This window comes from Panulirus ornatus, chromosome 2 (genome assembly GCF_036320965.1).
Source record: "Panulirus ornatus isolate Po-2019 chromosome 2, ASM3632096v1, whole genome shotgun sequence".
In the NCBI taxonomy this organism is placed as follows: Eukaryota; Metazoa; Arthropoda; class Malacostraca; order Decapoda; family Palinuridae; genus Panulirus; species Panulirus ornatus.
This window is the reverse complement of record NC_092225.1, coordinates 26,494,827-26,508,288: the sequence shown is the minus strand read 5'-3', so window position 1 is coordinate 26,508,288 and position 13,462 is coordinate 26,494,827. Positions and strand designations below refer to the sequence as shown.

Genomic DNA, 13,462 nt, shown 5'->3' with positions numbered 1-13,462 from the left:
GCCCGCCTGGTCATGTAACTAGGCTTGACTTCCTCTCGGGGCTTAATGAATTAATGAACTTTAATTCGGACGGGGCATAGCGACAGAAGGGAGGGGAAAAATATATGATTTTGTGAGATGGCCTTCGAGGTTCACGGGGTTCTTAGCCAGTCCCATGAGAAGAGCGAGAGAGCTCTACTGTTTGCTGGCAAACATTAGATCAGCTATGAGGTACATGGGTAAGGGAGATAGCCAGCAAGATGTTTACATGCTACAGTAGTCTAACTGAGGGCAGCGCGTACCAGGATATAGAGAGAGATAAGGGGGGAGGATAAGGATAGAGGCCTGAGGTGTGTACTCATCATGACTTGACCCAGTTATTTACAGTTTCGCTGAAAGATGGAGGACTGGACAACCGGTGTGGAATGGACTGCGTTATGAGATAAGCTAATGTGTGTTCAACATACACAAGTATGAAGGGTGTGGTAGATGAATGTTCAAGACAAGAGGCCCCAGGGAATGTCAAACTCACTCCTCGCCCAGTACACATAAGTAATAACGCAATCATACATGCATGTAGAATTCCTTCTCCGGACTCTTATGTACGCATGAGCCTCCGTTGTGTTGTGGTTAGCGTTGCAACCCGCCAGTCGAGCGGGCCCACGTTCGAGACTCAGGAGAGAGCTGTTGGCTCACAGCTTCCTCCAGCTGTTCATCAACTCATTGTTAGCTGGTCGAGGATTGGATACTTACCGTAAACTTGGATGTATAAATGTTTATATATGAGATTAAGACATGGTATTATTTACAAGATTGAGAGATGGGGTAACACCAGTGTTAACTATCCACGGGGTAACACCAGTGTTAACTATCCACGGGGTAACATCAGTGTTAACTATCCACGGGGTAACACCAGTGTTAACTATCCACGGGGTAACACCAGTGTTAACTCTGCTCGGGGTAACACTAGTGTTAACTCTGCACGGGGTAACACTAGTGTTAACTCTGCGCGGGGTAACACTAGTGTTAACTCTGCACGGGGTAACACTAGTGTTAACTCTGCACGGGGTAACACTAGTGTTAACTCTGCGCGGGGTAACACCAGTGTTAACTCTGCTCGGGGTAACACTAGTGTTAACTGCGCGGGGTAACACCAGTGTTAACTTTGGCTGCTTCCTTCCTCATGACCTGACCCCTGGCTGCTTCCTTCCCCATTACCTGACCCCAGGTTGCTTCCTTCCTCATGACCTGACCCCTGGCTGCTTCCTTCCCCATTACCTGACCCCAGGTTGCTTCCTTCCTCATGACCTGACCCCTGGCTGCTTCCTTCCTCATGACCTGACCCCTGGCTGCTTCCTTCCCCATTACCTGACCCCAGGTTGCTTCCTTCCTCATGACCTGACCCCTGGCTGCTTCCTTCCTCATGACCTGACCCTTGGCTGCTTCCTTCCTCATGACCTGACCCTTGGCTGCTTCCTTCCCCATGACCTGACCCCTGGCTGCTACCTTCCTCATGACCTGACCCCTGGCTGCTTCCTTCCTCATGACCTGACCCCAGGCTGCTTCCTTCCTCATGACCTGACCCCAGGCTGCTTCCTTCCTCATGACCTGACCCTTGGCTGCTTCCTCTCGTTGTCTAGAAGGGTAGAGATGACTGGTGGTTATCTCCGTTGTTATCATCTGAATCTTATCAGTAGCATTCTTTCATTTCCAAGGCAAACAACCATTGGTGTGGGTCGGGCACTGATAGTGGCGAGCAGGGGGTGTGTTACTTCACCCTGGGATACGCGTGGGGTCGCGCAACCCTTTAACACCACTGACCATGGGGGAGAGTCACTGTGGGAGGAGGTGGGAGGGAGGGACGCCGGTATGTGATGGAGGAGGGAGGGAAGCCGGCGTGTGATGGAGAGGACAGACAATAGGATGGATGAGAATGTCCCAGGCAGGGAGGGAGGGTAAGACGTGACCAGCAAATCATACAGAGAGGGACACTGGACACAGGTGAGGATGGGAGGTTTTGATCGTACAACATAATGCCTGGGACAGTGTAACACACCCCACCAGATTACCCGAACACTTAGTTTATTGCTGCTAAATGTATGGGATCTTGAAGAATAAGGTGTATCGGTGTTGTCTTAGCGTATCGGTGTTGTCTTAGCTAGTGTATCGGTGTTTTCTTGGCTAGTGTATCGATGTTGTCTTAGCTAGAGTATCGGTGTTGTCTTAGCTATTGTATCGGTGTTGTCGTCTTAGCTAGAGTATCGGTTTTGTCTTAGTAAGTGTATCGGTGTTGTCTTAGCTAGTATATCGGTGTTGTCTTAGCTTGTATATCGATGTTGTCTTAGCTTGTATATCGGTGTTGTCTTATCTAGTATATCGGTGTTGTCTCAGCTAGTGTATCGGTGTTGTCTTAGCTAGTATATCGGTGTTGTCTTAGCTAGTGTATCGGTGTTGTCTTAGCTAGAATATCGGTGTTGTCTTAGCTAGTATATCGGTGTTGTCTTAGCTAGTGTATCGGTGTTGTCTTAGTACATCGGTGTTGTCTCAGCTAGTGTATCGGTGTTGTCTTAGCTGGTACATCGGTGTTGTCTCAGCTAGTTTATCGGTGTTGTCTTAGCTAGTACATCGGTGTTGTCTCAGCTAGTGTATCGGTGTTGTCTTAGCTGGTACATCGGTGTTGTCTCAGCTAGTGTATCGGTGTTGTCTTAGCTGGTACATCGGTGTTGTCTCAGCTAGTATATCGGTGTTGTCTTAGCTGGTACATCGGTGTTGTCTCAGCTAGTGTATCGGTGTTGTCTTAAGAACATAGCATGAGGGAGGGTGGCTCCCTCATTTCGCCTTGAGGATATAGCTTGACTGTGCCTCTCACATCAAGTGTCCAGAGTATAGCTTTACTGCACGACACGCCCTTAGCTTTGAGAAGATAGCTTGGTCAACCACGCTCACTCACATGACGGTAGAGATGCCGTGAGCGAGCACACCGGGGCTGCTAAGCATCGTCCCGTGACGTGCGGGACATTCGTGACGCGTCTCTGTCCCGTGACGTGCGGGACATTCGTGACGCGTCTCTGTCCCGTGACGTGCGGGACATTCGTGACGCGTCTCTGTCCCGTGACGTGTGGGACATTCGTGACGCGTCTCTGTCCCGTGACGTGCGGGACATTCGTGACGCGTCTCTGTCCCGTGACGTGCGGGACATTCGTGACGCGTCTCTGTCCCGTGACGTGCGGGACATTCGTGACGCGTCTCTGTCCCGTGACGTCTGGGAGTAAATCTTCTGCGGTGACGGGGTCTCAGGTCTGTGACTCTCTCTCCCAGTGTGTGTCCCTCGCGTCTCAGGTCACACACAAGACCTGCCCCTCCGCTCAGGTCTGTGACTCTTCTCTCCCAGTGTGTGTCCCTCGCGTCTCAGGTCACACACAAGACCTGCACCTCCGCTCAGGTCTGTGACTCTCTCCCAGTGTGTGTCCCTCGCGTCTCAGGTCACACACAAGACTTGCACCTCCGCTCAGGTCTGTGACTCTCTCTCCCAGTGTGTGTCCCTCGCGTCTCAGGTCACACACAAGACCTGCCCAGCTGCACCTCCGCTCAGGTCTGTGACTCTCTCCCAGTGTGTGTCCCTCGCGTCTCAGGTCACACACAAGACCTGCCTACCTGCACCTCCGAGCCCTTACACATTCTCTTTCTTTCCCTCCCACCAGCAGGCAGGGTTTGTAAGGGCGGTGCATTAAAGCAGTAAGGTGACTTGGCTGTCAAGTTCCCATTCCCTAGCTCTAGCTGCTATCCTATGTTTGCCTCAGGTGTATTTCCCTGGTTTATTGTCAGTCATGGCATAGACGCGCACCCTCTTCCTCTGAACCCTCTCCCTCTCACAAATGACATTCAACTAGAAGTGGTAGATGAAACTTCTCTTTATTCACAACTTTAAAGAATTTCCTGTGTTTATTACTTTCCAGCCTTGTATAATAGCAGAATCTTTCTCTCTTTGGAATTTTTTTTACAGTTGATCGTGACTCATTAAGTTATCAGAACGTCCTTAGGGCAATATTGATATTTTAGAGCGAGCCAATGTAGCCTTTACCTAATAAAGGTTGTAAAATATGGCTTCCATCTTGTGATTAGCAGAAAGTTTACTGGAATATTTGCTCATTTTTGTTTTTAATATTCACAAGGTCGTTTTTGAATAATTTGTGTCGAAGAATGTTATTACAACTTGCAAGATTTACCTCCATATTACCTGTTACTGAAAAGTTCACTGATGAGGATTCTCCAAAATTCTTGTGAATTTAAATGACATACTAGATGACGTCACTATGCGTCATGCGCAGGTGCCATGTTGATTCATTATCGACCGCATCTTGAAATGATATTTAATTCCAGAGCTATTAACGGTATCATCAATTTATGTATTACTCTTTCTGATTTATATGAAAATTACTAGACCAACAACTTTTTTGAAATGACTGAAATGATTGGTGCCATTCTTGCAACAATTTAATTTCTGGCAAAGTATGACAACAATAACCGGCACCCGTGGTTTCGAAGTGTGAGTTTTATTAGGATTTTATTCTGATTTTAAAAACACCTTCTCAACTATTCTTGTACTCACTGACATATTACGCAATTTCGGACGAAAATGGAGAACGACAACGTTGATGAAATGAATACAATTCGAGAGTGATAAAACCATACGTGGCACCATCTAGCGGCGAGTTGTCAGTTAGCCTCATGTTGGCGGGAGCGAAACAATGCTTTCAGTTACGCCAGGATGGCCGCCATGGCTGGAGGGTGTTGACACTCGCCATGGGAGATTATATGACTAGTGTCTTTCCTCATTAAATTACCAGGCGGTGCGACGGACTAGTGTTACTGGCAGTAACGAGTACGATGTTTTCAGCTCACAATTGATCAGATGGTAGCACCTGAAAAGGCGGGAGAAGAGTGAATACTGTGGGATTTGGGGAAAACAAGTGACTGATAAGTTGCGCGTAGTGAAACAAGACTTGACAGTGTTGGGCTAGGAGGAAGTGGATGAAGAGGACCGGAAATCTCCCTTCTGGGCATGAGTCTGGTGATCGTCGTGACCTGAAGATGTCTGGGCGTCAGAGGAGGTGCGGAACTCTGTCCTGAGCCTGGCCAATGGGAGGTAAGGAGGTGGCAAGAAGGCCGGGGTGTGTGTGGTGTGGGGATGTGTAATAAGGGCTGATGCTATGGCAGATCCCCGGGTTACTCTCGTTCATTTACATATGACAGGTATGCAGTATACCTTGTCATCACTACCACAGGGATCATAAATATATAATGCAAGGAGTGTTAATGGAAAGAGAAAGCCAGGTTGTTCACGGGTCCATGATATATTGACAGGTCTTGATGAGCTCAGTAGATGATTGATTTATCCCTAGAAAGATATTCTGGATATTATGCACACAGTTGTTAGGAGTGAAGAATCAGATGGAAAATGATCTTGTAGGTATTTAGGTGCTGGAATGCCTTGGGCAAAGTTATGTGAGAGGATGTGGACATGGTTTTATGTGCCATACCTTCATTCTTCCTCAATAGTAATGTTCTGACGTAATGTGAAGCTATGAATAAAGACGTTTCATGCTGATAACTTGTAACTTGAGCTCCTATGAAATATTATTGTCCTGGTTCTTCGGTAAAGTTGTCTACTTTAAAACAACCGGACTTTTCAAGATATTTTTGACCACTCAGGAACCCAAGTCAGTTTGAAGCATTACCTCTGAAAGGCGTGGCTCACACAGTGATGTTTGACCTGTGTGAATCGACCCTGTCAATATTCTTAATCCTGATGATGTAATTATTGTATAAACAAAAATGAAAGTATCCACATGTAGAATGTGTTGGCACTGACACGGCATGGGACGAGGAAATTTAGGACTTATGATTGGAAGAGAATGCTTGATTTCTTCCTTGTTATTATTTACTGCTTGATGATTTGTAGCGAATGGAAAGGGTAAATCTAGAATTAGAAAAAAAGAAAAGAAATGGTTATGACTGTTTGGTACCTCTTGTATATCGGATGGTAGTGGATAGAGTGATTCAGGTCCCTGGTTTTTACCTGCAAAGTTGCGTAACGTATGTTGCATGTACTGCTTATCTTTGTTAAATGTAAGTGTCAAAGCCATTGTTGCCATGGTAATGATTATTATGCACTCACAGTTTCTGTTTATTCATTTGTCTGTTGTAGTGCATTCACGTGTTGTTTAAATCTTAGATGATTCCGCTGTGAACATTTCATAAGTGTTTGGACTGCAGTCAGTCATGGTGGTGCCCATTGTCAATCACTGGATGTAGTTCATGGTATTGGTTTCCCTGTAGCTTTAATTGTTGAAAAATCAGCGTACTTCCAGATGGATGTCACTCGTGGTGTGTTGCAATGAAATGGGTAACTGAACGTGATGGTATATGTTTGGTATTACAAATGAAAAACAATGACTCTTCATCCTTACGTGACAGAGTGAAGTCGAAAGCAGTCTGACTTATAAACTCTCCCAGGCTAACTTCAAAACTTGACCCGCCCGCCCCACGCATTGTTAGTTCACTTTCCTCCTTCTGTAGTTATTACTTTGGTTTATGCTCTCGAGAGCAGGGTGCTAGTGTGCCTCCACCACTAGCTAAACCACGCAATAATTGGCAAACTGCTGCGTCTCATGATTACTTGTGTGGGGCCGTTGTAACCCAAGGGTGGGCCGCCTTGATGATTGTGTCTTTCCCTGCACCTCGAAGCTTTGGAACTCCCTACCCCCCCTCATGTCTTTCCCAGTAATTATGACGTGACACGTTTTAAGAGAGATTTTTCACTAGCTCCAAGAAATCGTAAAGTAGATACCTCCCCTTCTCTTTCATTAACCTCTCTATATTTCAGTTGATACCCGGCTTTGATATGGACTTATATCCGTGACTGGAGCTTCCCACTTAGAAAAGTTAAAGCTTCATAAAACTTACCAGACATTGTGATACTTGAACGGAAGCATTGGTATTCTTTGGTAGATGCCACAGATATTCATAAACCTTTTACGAATGTCTGGAAAATTTTCGCCGATTGTATTCGAGTTATGCCTTACGTAACGATAGTTTGAAAGGGTCAACATTGTCTCCAAACTTCTTTCGGGGACTTAGCCTTTCCGTCACTCCTCTGATGTCATACTAGACCTCATCACCTGTAGCTGACACATCAAGTGCATTGCGTAGATAGCTGTACACTGTGTTTGAAGTTCTGTCAGTATTTCGTAATGTTTCACATACCGGTACACGGAGAATTTTCCACTTTTTTTTTTCGTATAAGATATTAATAGAATTGCCAATTGGTTTCATAACTGATTATAGTGATTGGGAAAACCAGCGTGATTATGATGACTGGGCAGAACCTGCTGGTTCGTTATAGCGAAAACAACCATCAGAGGAATGACTTAGCAGACAGGGAACCCCAGTTTGTGACGGGATAGATACACCGGTGCATAGAATTCTTGACGTGAACGCATGAAGATTCGCTCTCGAGTAACAGCAGCAATCAAAAGTAGATTAGGAGGAATCCTAAGATCATACAAGAGGAATCACCTGAAGATCCGTCCCCCACCTCCTCTTTTTTTTTTTTTAAGGCTATGTGAGGGTACTGAACTTTACCTAGCGTAAAAAAAAAAAAGTTGGGGAAGGGGTGAATCTTAGTAATCCAGTAAGAGATGTACAGTTAATGCTTATACTGAAGAGAGCAATTATGTAGATGATTGTCAGACATATTGTAAGTTTGTTCACAAGCACGATATGTTTTCTTAATTTTCTCATTGGCTCAAACTGAAAATGGATAGAATTGCTTAGCGTATTGCTATGGTGTTACATACCTATTTATGAATATCTACTACTAGAACTCATTTTTATGATGGGACTTGATTTAGATGTAAACCTGCAATATCAGCAGAGAAGAAACTGTCTTTGAGTTTTGTTTGATCAAGGCCATCACTTAACCCAAATAGAATTTATTGCCTGACGGTAGGCAACCCGTTTAAAAAATTTAACATCAAATCACGTCATTCCATCGTACAATCCCACGTCTACAAGGCAAGGTGGTTAATGGCACTCAAGGCTCTCTTAGACCCCAAAGCGAAGATGGTACATGTGATACATGCACCTTGGGGGAATTCTTCACAGTCATCCGTTGCCTGAGAAAGCATCCGAGGTCGTTCATTCATAAGGTGTGCTCAGGGTTTTAGGCGGTTAGCGCAACTGCTGGGAACGCCAAGAGATTTAAGGCCGTGATCGCTTGCTTGATAGAAAACGATATTGCAGTCAACACGCTGAAGGTGTATACAGATTATCTGATCTGCCTCCCTGCATACCTCTAGTCTTACTGCCATGTTGCAGCCCAAGACGAGGTATTGCGTAAAGGATTAACCCACGGTAACAGAGAGTACCATAGACTTGGTTATTTAAGAACGCCAAACTTTTAAAACCCAGATATTCACGTGTAGCCGTCAAGGGAAAGTAAAGATTCCAGACAGGAGTTGGATCACGCCCGAGATGGGAGACGAAAAAGCCATGAAATTATGTGGTAAACATGTAATCATATCAGCGGTCAGTGCTTCATTTATGGAACGATCGTGATAGCGCGTTGACGGCAGTATTGCTCTATTTGAGGAGAGATAACGTTAAGTCCTCCCCACAGATCAAAACGATCATGTGATGTGGGGGTCCAACCAAATTGATCGCTGACCGTCAAATCCCTCATGTAGTCAGATTGAAGAAGCTTTTACAGAGGGCTTTGATTCATTATACGGCGTACCGATGCGATAACATTATCGGGAACAAAGGCGTTAATATCATGTAATTGTATGTATAGCCGCACTGCGCCGGTCGTCGGATCTCTTTTGTTGCTCCCCGACCCAACCTCGTGAAGGCTAATGCCTTTTTGGTTACTTGGCTGGTGATACCTGACCATTTTTTTGCCTTTCCCAGTGGTAAGATAACTCAAGTGACCACAGAATTAACCCCCCAGCGTTTCCGATTGTATGGAGTCGGATTCGGTAAATGTGTGTTTGTATTGGACCGAATGTTTGCTCCAAGTGCCAAGCGCTTGACTAGTTGGCATGTGCAGCATGTGTTGGCAAGACATGGTACGCGTGCCACGACTGCTTAGTTACCATTATGTTTATAAACTATATTGGCTCGCGGATGCCTCCAACCCTGGCACGAGCTGGGTGATGGAATAGTCATTTCCGTCCCCATGTGACGTCGGGCCACTGTAATAGTTCCCAGAACTGGAAATTGTTGACGGGTGTGCGAGGAGAGAGGAACGGCGAGTGTTCGTCCCCTCCCATCCTGATCTCGGACGTTCTCGAGAATCCACAGCACATACGCATTTTTCAGACACCTGCTGCTTAATACAGCCACTGAATAACTGACTAGTGAGACATGTAAGAGAGTAAATTGAAAATTCAGAATTGGATGAGGATGTGTTGTCAGAATGAGTGCACTCTGTGAAATACATCTTGAGTCGTGTAGTTCATTCATGGCATGCTTCAGTCACTGGCAGAGATCTTCATCGAGGCCAGACCTTGGAGGAAAGGTAATGGGCCAAAAAGAACAGAATATAAGAAAATAATGTTTTATAAGAATAAAAAAATGTTAAAAGGAAATCGTATATATGTTTTGGACAGTCACATGTTTACCAAATGGCGTCCTAGCTTCGTCTCTTCGATGAATGTCAACTTACTTATATGTCTCTCTTGTGTCTCCCCTGATGATGTGATTATTACACGAAAGTGCACTTGGGAACTTTTCGTGTTTCATTTTCCCCTTGGACTCATAGGAATATATATATATATATATATATATATATATATATATATATATATATATATATATTTTTTTTTTTTTTCAAACTATTCGCCATTTCCCGCATTAGCGAGGTAGCGTTAAGAACAGAGGACTGGGCCTTTTTCGGAATATCCTCACCTGGCCCCCTCTGTTCCTTCTTTTGGAAAAAAAAAAAAAAAACGAGAGGGGAGGATTTCCAGCCCCCCGCTCCCTCCCCTTTTAGTCGCCTTCTACGACACGCAGGGAATACGTGGGAAGTATTCTTAATCCCCTATCCCCAGGGATATATATATATATATATATATATATATATATATATATATATATATATATATATATATATGTTCATGACCACGGTAAAAATATCCGAATTCACTTTCGTGGAATGTCGTCGCCAGACGATTTGATTACTTGAAAGTGCACTCAGAGTTATCGTGTTTCAGTTTTCCTTGTGGTTTTCAGCAGATACGTAGATCATGCGCATCTCTGTGACTTCGTGCAGTATTCACACACACACACACACACACACACACACACACACACACACACACACACACACACACAGCGTTCCCAATAAAAGAAAGTTTGGGCGTGTATGAAAATACGAGTCAGTGCGAACAGGAGTAAGGTAGTGAGGTGCACCAGGAAAAGGAGACAGGATGGTTTGAGAGTGAGTCTGAATGGGGAGGAAGTGCAAGTGCTTTCAAGATCTGGAAGTGGACCTGGAGCCTTGAGGGATGAAGTGAGTGAGTGGGTGAGGGGGGAAAGGCAGAAGGTGCTGGATGCAGAGGAGTGTGGAATGTATATTGCAAGTCACTGTCTGTCTGATGTGGTGTGAGATAGTCGCGACAGTGACGTATGGGTGTAGAGTCTTGGCGCCCCGAATGCAGACGAATGGAAGAGGGTGGACGTGTTGGATGTTAAATGACTGAAGATAATATATGAAAGCGGGTTATCATCCAAGGAATGACGGGGTAAGAGAGAGAGAGAGAGAGAGAGAGAGAGAGAGAGAGAGAGAGAGAGAGAGAGAGAGAGAGAGAGAGAGAGAGAGAGAGATTTGGTGGCAAACGCAGTATGATTGTGAGAAGGCTGACTAGGATGTAGTGAATTGGTTTGGAAGTAAGGAAATGATGAGCAAAAACTGGCTGACTGAGTAGGGCTATGTGTTTCTTGACTGAGGTCTGTGTGTCAGAAGTGCCGAAGTGCTTGAAGTAGATTGATGTGGTATACGGGGGACGACGTGCTGAATCGGGCCATATTTAACCCATTGACACAGAGGATGTAAGATGGTTCTCGGTATCGCTCCAGCACTCCTGAAAGAGGGCGGCAGTGTTTCCCTTGATGGCTTGTTTTCAACATCAGACACTCTGGGGGTGTAAAATTATTCTAGACTTCAGTTTTTAATGATATCATTTGTTGTCTAAAGACATACAGAAGGGAAATTGAATCTGTGTAGTTTAAAGATATAGGTTTGTGTTTGGATAAATATATGTATATTTCTTTCTTTCAAACTTCGCCATTTCCCGCGCTAGCAAGGTAGCGCCAAGAACAGAGGATCGGGCCCCCGAGGTAACATCCTCACCTGGCCCCCTTCTCTGTTCCTTCTTTTTGGAAAATTAAAAAAACAAAAAAAACGAGGGGAGGATTTCCAGCCCCCCCGCTCCCTCCCTTTTTAGTCGCCTTCTACGACACGCAGGGAATACGTGGGAAGTATTCTTTCTCCCCTATCCTCAGGTGACTGAGTTTGGTAAAGTGTGTGGAAGAAGAAAGTTAAGAGTAAATGTGAATAAGAGCAAGGTTATTAGGTACAGTAGGGTTGAGGGTCAAGTCAATTGGGAGGTGAGTTTGAATAGAGAAAAACTGGAGGAAGTGAAGTGTTTTAGATATCTGGGAGTGGATCTGGCAGCGGATGGAACCATGGAAGCGGAAGTGGATCATAGGGTGGGGGAGGGGGCGAAAATTCTGGTGGCCTTGAAGAATGTGTGGAAGTCGAGAACATTATCTCGGAAAGCAAAAATGGGTATGTTTGAAGGAATAGTGGTTCCAACAATGTTGTATGGTTGCGAGGCGTGGGCTATGGATAGAGTTGTGCGCAGGAGGATGGATGTGCTGGAAATGAGATGTTTGAGGACAATGTGTGGTGTGAGGTGGTTTGATCGAGTGAGTAACGTAAGGGTAAGAGAGATGTGTGGAAATAAAAAGAGCGTGGTTGAGAGAGCAGAAGAGGGTGTTTTGAAGTGGTTTGGGCACATGGAGAGGATGAGTGAGGAAAGATTGACCAAGAGGATATATGTGTCGGAGGTGGAGGGAGCAAGGAGAAGAGGGAGACCAAATTGGAGGTGGAAAGATGGAGTGAAAAAGATTTTGTGTGATCGGGGCCTGAACATGCAGGAGGGTGAAAGGAGGGCAAGGAATAGAGTGAATTGGAGCGATGTGGTATACCGGGGTTGACGTGCTGTCAGTGGATTGAATCAAGGCATGTGAAGCGTCTGGGGTAAACCATGGAAAGCTGTGTAGGTATGTATATTTGCGTGTGTGGACGTATGTATATACATGTGTATGGGGGGGTTGGGCCATTTCTTTCGTCTGTTTCCTTGCGCTACCTCGCAAACGCGGGAGACAGCGACAAAGTATAAAAAAAAAAAAAAAAATATATATATATATATATATATATATATATATATATATATATATATATATATATATATATATATATATATGGCGTAATCACGAAGCAGACATATGGCAGTCTAAGATGAATTTGTAAACCACGAAGGAAAAATCAAAGCAGTAAAATTTGCTTAAGCTCTTTCTTGTATTTCAGCACATCTTCAGAAGCAAATTGTTACAGATCACTCACAGAATTTTTTTTTTACAGAAACACCAATGAAATTTCCTATCTTCATGTAGCTTTTTCTACCTTTACGAGTCTGGTCTATAAACACCTGCGGATTTGAGATAGATTTCGCTCATATTCTTTCCCGAATACTTTTCCTGTTTATTTCCTTTCCTCCGAGGTGGCCACGACCCTCCCTCCCTCCCGCATGCCGTGTTGGCAACACTGAAAATAGGAAGTTGGGTGGCGGCTCATCTCGATCCCCAGATTTCGGTGGCTGCTTTGGTCAGTAGAGGCCGAAGTGGCTTAAGTGTAAACATCGCGGCTTGGTTAATTAGGCACGCATACGTAAGAGGTATTTTTACCCAATGCGTTTTTTTTTTTTTTTTTTTTTTTTTTTTTTTTTCGCTGGTTGAATCAAGACGCTTGTTTGTTGACAAAGCGTCGATGAGTCAGGCTTCGTACATTCCGGTAATCTTTATCGCTCAAGTCGGGTATTTCGTTCGCGTATAGACTGGAGATGAAGGCGTTGTGTAGTTATCACGATTATCACCTTATTCGTGTGTTCTTGAGCATAAACTCTTCGCCCATTTCTATGTTTTTTTCTTTTTTTTTTTTTTTTGTACCTGAGGGACTAGTGGAAGCTGTTAATTCTCGTGCGGCATCTTCTAATCTAGCGGTTTTACGCACCGGAAAGAGCTAATTTTACTACGAAACAACAACTTTCATTGGGGAGAGCCATTAATAGTTTCGCCTGCCTCGTTTGATGGTATCTTGCAACATATCATCTTTGCAGGAGCGATGGTGGTCGTGTCG

General features: G+C 44.6%; 1 long non-coding RNA gene across 1 annotated transcript in view; it reads left to right on the top strand.

The window, feature by feature from the left end:
- The first annotated feature begins 4,735 nt into the window (after positions 1-4,735).
- LOC139754669 (uncharacterized) overlaps positions 4,736-13,462 on the top strand; it is a 28,251-nt gene continuing 19,524 nt past the window's right edge. The window contains exon 1 of the long non-coding RNA XR_011713920.1: positions 4,736-5,125. This is a non-coding gene — a long non-coding RNA (uncharacterized lncRNA). The remainder of the gene's footprint in view (positions 5,126-13,462) is intronic.